We start from the raw sequence: 9,472 nt of genomic DNA on the forward strand, positions 1-9,472 counted from the left end.
TTTAATCAGGACTAAGTAGAGGTAAAAGCTTTGTTCAGGACACAGAAGTTAAGGAGCTGGTTGCTATTGTATCTTTGAGAAATGCTTGCATTAGTCTGTACCTCTGCCTCTCCTCTGCCTACCAAGTCTCAGATTGTTTGAGAAGACTGGCCATCAGCAGCCATATATATTGCCTCTGTTGGACTTAGCCCTTCCATCAGGTCACATTATTAGACTAGTGTTGGCTAGTGTTTTGATGGCTGACTTCTGGTGATTTCATGTCTGATCTTATCAATCAGGTCCTGGGGCCATGTAACTCTAAGCAAGGTGACTAATCAGTAAAGAATTCGTCCAGAACTTTAGATGGGCTAGACATCCTAAGATTTCATATAATGAAGTTAAGCTCTCTGAAATCTCACTGGACAAGACACAAGGAAAGAAGGAGGAAGAGGAGGGAAAGGAGGAGGAGGAGGAGGAGGAGGAGGAGGAGAAGTGTTTGTATGGAGACTTCTATTGGATACAATGGCAAGTGAATCACAAAAACATTTTATTACATAAAAAAGTCCACAACCAAAAAGAGCTATACTTTCTGGGTTTGTTTATAATACTCTAGAAAATCAAAACTATAGCAGCGGAGACTAAATCAGAAGTTGACAAGACAGTGGTTACTTCAAAGGGAAAACAAGAGGGATATTTTGAGGGGTAATGGACTAGTTGATAACTAGAGATACAAATTTATGTATGTGTCAAAACACAACATGCCACAAAGAGTACCTTGTATTGTATGCTACCTAAAAATTTTAATGTAGAGGGCCAGAGTGATGGCTCAGTGCCTAAGAGCACTGGCTGATCTCACAGAAGATCCGAGTTCAAATCCCAGAACCCACATGGTGGCTAACAGCCATCTGTAACTGCAGTTCCATGGGATCTGACACCCTCTTCTGACTTCCATGGGCACTGCACGACATGGGTACACTTTCATACATGTAGACATAACATTCATACATATAAAATAAAATTTTAAAAAATTAAGTATAATAAACTTTTAAAATCGATGTTCTGTAGATCTATAATCTTTAGTTTTTTATCCTTTCTGACAGATGAGGAAGTATTATTGATTATGCACACTATAGTCAGTAAGGTGTGCTGTAAGCTGCTTACACCACTGCTAATCCCTAATCTGTCTTTAGTGTTTCTTAAAATATGAGCAAGTAGGAAAACACATCTTAACCCGTATTTCCTCCGCATTGGGAATCTCATCAACTGAGCTTCTCGCTCTTACTAATTCTCACTCAGAAGAGAGAGGAGCACTTTAAATGTGAAAGAGGCATGGACAGCCTGGGCCTCCTGTTCTCTTGATATCCCACGTTGTGATTCTACAGACTAGTATTCTTAATCTTAAAAAACAGTTTATTACTTAAAAACACAGTATTTTCTTCTAGAAAATAGAAAAAGAGAACACATCCCAACTCCCTTCCTAAACTCTGATTTTTCCTGAACATCAAAACCAGAAAAAAAAAAACAGTAAAAGCTGAAAAGCACAAAACAATCTCCTTCATGAATTTTATGCAAAAATGCTTAGCAAACAAAATATAGCAATGTGTTTAAAGAATAATGCACCATAACCCAGTGTGTTGATTAAAATTAGTCATTATAAACCATCATATTAAGAGGCTAAAAAAGAAAGATTGTGATACATCAATTGATAAGGAAATAATATTTGAGGGGAGGGTTAACAAAAACAGAGTATATGAAAAAGCCATATGGGGGGCTGGAGAGATGGCTCAGCAGTTAAGAGCACTAACTGCTCTTGCAGAGGACCTGGGTTTGATTCCCAGCACCCACATGGCAGCTATGAATCATCCTTAACTTCAGTTCCAGTGGAATCCAAAGCGGCATTGCACGACACGGGTGTACTCACATACATGCAGACAATACACCCATACACATAAAATAAAAATAACAGATAAAATATTTTTTTTAAGCCACACAGAATCCTACTATTTTTAAGCAAATTTTAAAATGTAAATTAAAACCAGTAAGGGATAGGAGGTATCCTGCCTGGCTGGATAATGTGGCTACTAGAAACCATAGGGTATTAAAATTCCCAATACCAGATACATGATAACCTCATTATGAGTTGTTAGTCAGGGAGGCCCCAGAGACCCCCAAAACAATACAGGCTCTTGTCATTCCTCTTGGTTGCCCACAATAACTAGATAATACGACCCTATTGATGAAGACGTCACATACCTTGGTTTCAAGATGTAAAGAAATCAAAGTAAAACTGAGCTGGAGGGTTCCTCCCTCCTGGTTGGGTTTCCAGAAGGTGCTATGAAGGCTGATGGGAGAGAAAAGGCATCAGTGGTCTAACCCGGTCATGAACCCTATGAACTATAATGCCAAACCATGAGGCAAGATGTGCCCAAAGTACAATAGTGGCACCATTGTCATGGAGCAACCAACAGCTCTCTTCTTGGTCCTTCCCAGGCTTATTCCACAGCAGGGAATTCGTGCTTGTTACTGTAAACCCAAACAAAAGCCCATGGCTGGTGAGTTTATAGGCTCTGGGGAGAACTTGCTTCTATTTAACTGAATTGCCATGACATCAAACTGCTTTCTGAACATCTGTGTTTATATGTTAGACAAAGGCTATGCTCAGCCTTAATCAGAGAAACCTCTCCTTACAATGGACATCAGTCAGTGCAGGGATCCTTGAGTGCTCAAGGTGCGAAGAATAAAGGACACTTGAGTGTTCAACCTGACATTTATATCCCCCACCCCCTAAGGCTCAGGGACTAGCTCAGAAGAATGCATGGAAAGAATGTAAGAGCTTGGAGACAGGGCAAAGAGCTACAAAATGCTGTCTTCTGGGCATGACACAGCCACTGCAGTCATGAACTCACAAGCAGCTACACTTGCTTGCACTGGGCCCACACAAGGCCGGCACTATCAACAGCCAGTTGTGAATGAGAGAGAGGCTCATGGAGCCCTATCTTTCCCCACTAAACTATTGGCTACTGATGGATTCTGGAGAATGAGGAGTCATCATCTTCAGATATGTACATAACTGGTGAGCCCACAAAGCTCCAATAGATAATTCCATACCCATGCCCCCTCAGACAAACCTTGTTAAACTCAGTGGGTCACAAAATAAAAAAATATGAATATAGGAAAGAGACTTGTGGGGTGGGGGTAAGGGAGGGAAGAGAAAAGAAAAGGTAGAGGTGAGAGTAATCAGAAGGTATCATATACATAAGAGTAATCATATATACATGAGAGCAATCAGAAGGCATCATGTACATAAGTGAAACTGTTAAAGAATAAATTTAATTAATTTTTAAAAAGCATTTCACAAATCCCAAACCCATGCATGATTTAAACAAAGATAAAGAAACAAACAAAACAAAACAAAACAAAACAAAACAGAACCTCTCACCCAAGTGGGAACAGAAGTAATTAATTATAGACAGTTCCGCAGGTCAGTGAGACAGTAGCGAATCCTGATGTAGACTCACACAAATAAGTCAAGTCAGTCTTTGACCAACATGCAAAAGCAATTACATGGAGAAAGAGAGTCTATCCAACAAAACCTATCGAAGCATGAACTCCATGGCCACAGATGTGCGTAGGAGAAAGGTACCAGCAATAAAAGATCTTAACTCAAACCTCACACACTCTATGCACCCAGAATTCACACCTACACCTCACACCTTGTACAAAAATCAGCTCAAAATAGATTTCAATGTAAAACTATAAAACTTCTACAAATATAGCAGAAAATCTTCAGGACAGTGAATTAGGTGACAAGGTCTTAGACCTGCCAGTGAGGTGCCATCCATAACCAGAAAAGGTGATCAGTTTGACTTCAGTAAAGTTAGGACTGCCTGTTCTGTGAAAAACCTGATGACTAAAAAACAAATAACATTTGAAGATGAGGTATGCCAATCACACGCCCAACACAGGACTTGTATGGAGAAAGTATAAAGGTTTTATAGCTAGACATCATGGCACTCACCTTTAATCCCAGTTCTTGAGAGGTAGAGGCAGAAGGATCAAGAGTTTAAGATCCTTGACTATATATAGTATGTTTGAGACCAGCCTGGGCTACGTGAGACCTTGTCACAAACAACAACAGTAACAACACAAAACCTTTTGAATCTCAATGTTAAAACAAAGCCCCACTTACTGGTGCATGCTTATAATCATAGTAACCTAGGAAACTGAGACAGGACCAGAAGTTCAAGGCCAATCTGCCAACATTGCAAGACCCTGTCTTTCTAAAAAAGGCAAAAAGAATGAACTTATTTTTTAAACATTCAACCTCAGTAGCCATAAAAATGCGCATTTAAAACTTCACTGGAATTTCATCTCACACCAGTCAGAGTGGCACCACTGAGGAAACGGTAACAAATGCTGATAAGGACGCAGACAAAAGGAGTCTTTATACAGTGTTGGTGAGAACGTAAAGAAGTCCAGCCACTGTGGAAGTCAGAATGAGATTTCTCAAAAACCGAAAACATATGAGCCAGCTATGCCACTCTGGAGTATTTGACCAAAGGGCTCTAAGTCAACACACCACAAAAGTGCTTGGACATCGATGTTTATTGCAACACCATAGCTAAGCTTATGGAACGAATGTAGGTGCTCAAGAACAGAGCAATGGATAAAGAAATATTGTAACTATACACAATAGAATTTTTTCAGTCATGAGCATAATAAAGTTAGTCATGGAGCTGGAGACATGGCTCAGTGGTTAAGAGCACTGGCTGCTCTTGCAGAGGAGCCAGGTTCAATTCCCAGCACCCACGTGGCAGCTAACAATCATCCATAACTCCAGTTCCAGAAGAATCCAATGCCCTCTTCTTACTTCCATGAGCACTGCATGACAGCAGTGCACTTACACACAGGCAGGCAACACACTCATACACACAAAAATAAAAATAATAAATAAAATAAATAAAAAATAAAGTTAGTCATTTGCAGGTAAATGGTCACAACTGGGCATTATTATGTTAAAGCACAGTCAGTCTGAGAGACAAATATTGCACAGCGTAGGTCCTTGATTTTATACAGATACATTTGACCCTGTGTGTGTGACGCAGAAGCAGAAGTGAAACTGGACAAAGAAGACTAACGGGAAGATGGAAAGTGAAGGCAGGTGGGTGGGGGCTGGATAGCCTCAAAGCACACTATATAGTTGAATGAAAATGTCCTTATGCATCCCAGAACCATGAACAACGAGGGCACAGCAGTCAGAAGTGTTGTTTAAAAGCCAAACAATTCAAATAGAAAATGAGCACAGATGTAAACAGACTCTTCATGGAGGAGGATTTGTAGAAGACAAAAGAGATGTTTGCCACAGTCACACGCTAAAGAAAAGCGCGTGGAGAAACTGGACCGCTCACACATTGCAAGTGGAACGTAAAGTGGTCCAACCACTGTGCTGTTCGGTTCTGCCAAACTGTTTGGCAGGTGTTTTTCTAAAGCAAAACATGAATTTACTATGCAATGGGTCAGCTGCTTTCTTGGGAATTTATCTGGGGAAGTGAAAACTCAGTTTCATGCAGAAACTTGCACACAAATGCTTCTAGCAACTTTATTCATACCAGTCCCAAACTGGAAACCATCCAGATTTTCAACAGTAAGTAACTAACTGTGGAACATGTGTACCACAGAACAGCCCAACCCCCAAAGGAAGCACAGTCCTGACACATGTACCAAGTTAAATGAACCGCAGGAGAATTATGCTAGAGGAAAAAAGTCAGTTCCCAAAATATGCATGATGCCATTTATGTAATAGTCTTTAAACTAAAAATTACAGATATGGTACATAGATTAATGATTGCCAGGGGCTGAGGATGGCTGTAGCCAGAGGTAAATATGACCATTAAAAATGAACAAAACAGGAGCTAGAGAGATGGTTCAGTGGTTATAACAGAGCACTGGCTGCTCTTACAGAGGACCTGGGTTCAATTCCCAGCACCCACATGGCAGCTAACAGTTACCCATCCGTAACTCCAGCTCCAGGGGAATCCAACCACCTCTTCTGACCTCCACAGGCAGTGCATGACACAAGTGCACCTACCTACATGCGGGCAATACACTCATACACATAAAATAAAAATAATAAATAAAACATTTATAAATGAACAAGGCAAAATAACAAAAAAAGTAAAGTTAGTGATGTCAGAGTTTGCTATCTTAATCATGGACACACATACACATCACAAATATATGCACGCACGCACACACATGTGCATATATATCCATTTGCATACACAGATGCACATATACATGCATTCATGCTTATGGCCACATATATATGCATGTGTACACATATGTACCTAAATACACATATACATATTCATACACACATGCATATATACACCTGTATACACACACACACACACACACACACACACACAGAAAACTCTGAGTAAGTTATGGGAATTGTATCAGTGTCAGTATCCTGCACTGATTCTGTACATGGCTATAAGCATATTGAAACGGGGAGGTAGACAGAGTCGAAGAAGAGGCCATATATTTCTTTACAACCTGCTATTAACCTCATTAGTTCAAAACTATAAAGCTTAAAAGTAGTCTTACTCTAAAGTAAGAAGGTAAAGCAACCTAAACGTAGAAGCAATCAAACTACTATTCATTCAAAGCTTAAGTGTAGGTGACCCGGTCGGCGGGCATCCTCCCTCCCCTTCTCCCTCCACTCCCCTGAACCACCCCTCCTCCAGACTCTCCTCCTCTTCCTCTTAGCCTGCTACCTGCAACTTCCTCTTTCCCAGTGTATCATCCTTTTACACTCATTCTGCACATTTGTTGACAGTCTGCAAGGAGTGTAAGCCATGTTCTAGTCCTTAAGACAGGAGTGGCTATAACAAGACCTTTGCTCTTGGAGAATTCCCATTCTTCAGAAGAAATGAATAATAAACACAGTGGGGAAAAAATGCATAGAATCTCTGAGATGTTTCATGCCATAAATAAAAATAAATCTGGATGATGAGAGGGCACAATTTAAATTTTATTGCACTATTATTTATTTATTTATTATTATCTGATGGGGGTGTTGGTACCACAATGCTTGTGTGAACATCAGAGGACAATCTGTGAGCAATGATCGTCTCATTCCACCTGTGAATCCCAGGGATGGACTCAGGTCATCAGGTTTGACAGCAGGCACCTCTGCTGACTAAGTTATCTTACAGACCTAAGAGAGCGTACTGTTAGAAAAGACTTGGGGGGGGGGCGATTAATATTTGAACAGGAACTTCAATAAAGGAAGGAAGAGAATTCAGTGTGAATGTCTAGGAAGGGGTGCATTCCTGCAGAGAGAATTATTTACAAATTTCCAAACTAGGAATTAGTTTTTATAAAGAGTTGAGTAAGAGAAGCAGTGGCCAAGTGTAAAAGATGAGTTCGGTGTATTGGGAGGAGCCAGATCATGAGTGTATTCGTTAACTAGTACTGCATAACAAACAAGCAAGTGCAAAATTAGCACCTTCCAGAAATACTCATGTTGCCTTACTGTTTGTGAAAGTCAACCAGGCAGTTCCTGTTCAGGGTCTTTCATGAGATTGTAACAAGCTATCAACTGGGACCTTGGTCATCTGGAGCCAGGAGATTCACTTGCAGAATGGCTCGCTCACGTGGCTATTAGCAGAAACTCTGAGTCTCTCCTCAGGTACAGCCTTATGTAGCATTATGACACAGTGCCCAGCTTCCCACTGAATGAGTGATCCATGAGGGAGCAAAGGAGGGAGCATGATGTTTTATTTCTTTTATTTTTAATATTTTATTTATTATTTTTATTTTATGTGTATGAGTGTATTGTCTGCATGTGTGTAAGTGTACCCATGTCATGCAATACCCTCGGAGGTCAGAAGAGGGCGTCAGATTCCCCTGGACCTGGAGTCATAGATGGTTACTGGTCACCACATGGGTGCTGGGAATCAAACTCAAGTCTTCTTCAAGAAAAGCCAGCAATCTTAACCGTTGAGTCATCTCTCCAGCCTGAGGAGGCATGATGTTTTCTTATAATAAAGCCTCAGAGGTGACATAGCATCTCGTCCACCATATTCTGTGAGTCACACACACTGACCCTGATACACGTCATCTGTTCTGAATACCAGGATCATTGGGGCATGTCTTTGAATTTGGCTAACACAGCAAAAGAACTTGTAGGCCGTAGAAAAGACTTTATCTTTTCTGTGGTTGTTGTTTTGAGGCAGACTCATGTACTTCTGATTTTCTTGCCTTCACCTCCTGAACTCTGGGATTACAGTCATCTAGTTTATGCAGGGCTAAAGATCAAACCCAGGGCTAGACAAGCACACTACCAACTGACCTACACCCTCAGCTTCCATTTATTCTAAATGGATGAATGGTACTTAGAAGTTTGAAAGACATGTGATTGTGACTGTGTACTTTACTCTGAATGCTATACTCATAGAGTGTTAGAGAGGCTATTATAGAAATGGGAAACAGAAATAAGCTGCTACAGAGGTCCAGCTGAGGCACAGTGATGAGAGGACCAGGCTATCAAACCATCCAGTAGTCAACAGGTTATGAATCTGGAACAGAGCTAAAAGGATTTCTCCAAGCTTGGGAAATTCTTCCTTCCTTCTTCTGGGTGAGCTTGTCTATTTCCATGGTTTAAGCCAGTGCTCCTTCAACATTATAGTTAAACTATGGAGCGTCTGAAGGAGATTTCTAGCTGGAATTGTCTGAATTGCTAGGGCTAGAGTTGGACCTGAGACTTTGCATTTCTAGCAAGTTCTTGAGGGACACTAATTTGCTGGCATGCTGTGGATAGTCTGGTTTAAATAACTACTCAGAGCCCAAGTGTTGAAATCCAAGCTTGATATATGTTCTTCTCTGTCAGAAATAACCTCCTACAAACAACTTCAGAGTTGAAACTCAAAACTCAACACTCAACACTCAGCCGACCCAAACTCAAGTCATTATTTCCACCAGCACAGCTGTTCCTCCTTCCCTATGCTCTGTCTAGGTAGAGGGACGACCACGGACTCTGACAAAATATCCAGAGTTGTCTGAGATCCCTGATCCTTCCTCACCACCATCTTTCACATCCCATCAACTACCAATCTTGCAAACTTCTCTTACATATTTATCAGAAATGTCCTACCTCTGTCATTGTGATGGTTAATTTTTTAAAAATATTTTATTGTTTTTATTTTATGTGTATGTGTGTATTGCCTGCATGTAGGTAAGCGCACCCGTGTCATGCAATGCCCACGGAGGACAAGAAGAGGCTGTTGGATCCCCTGAAACTGGAGTTATGGACAGCTGTTAGCTGTCATGTGGGTGCTGGGATTCAAACCCGGGTCTTCTGCAAGAACAGTCAGTGTTCTTAACCGCTGATCCATCTCTCCAGCCCCAGTTAATTTTAATTGTCAACTTGCCCAATTTAGAGCCACCAGGGAAGAAAGTCTCTATGAGGAATTTCCTCTATCAGGTT

Source organism: Nannospalax galili, unplaced genomic scaffold (genome assembly GCF_000622305.1).
Source record: "Nannospalax galili isolate Female #2095 unplaced genomic scaffold, S.galili_v1.0 scaffold208, whole genome shotgun sequence".
Lineage (NCBI taxonomy): Eukaryota > Metazoa > Chordata > Mammalia > Rodentia > Spalacidae > Nannospalax > Nannospalax galili.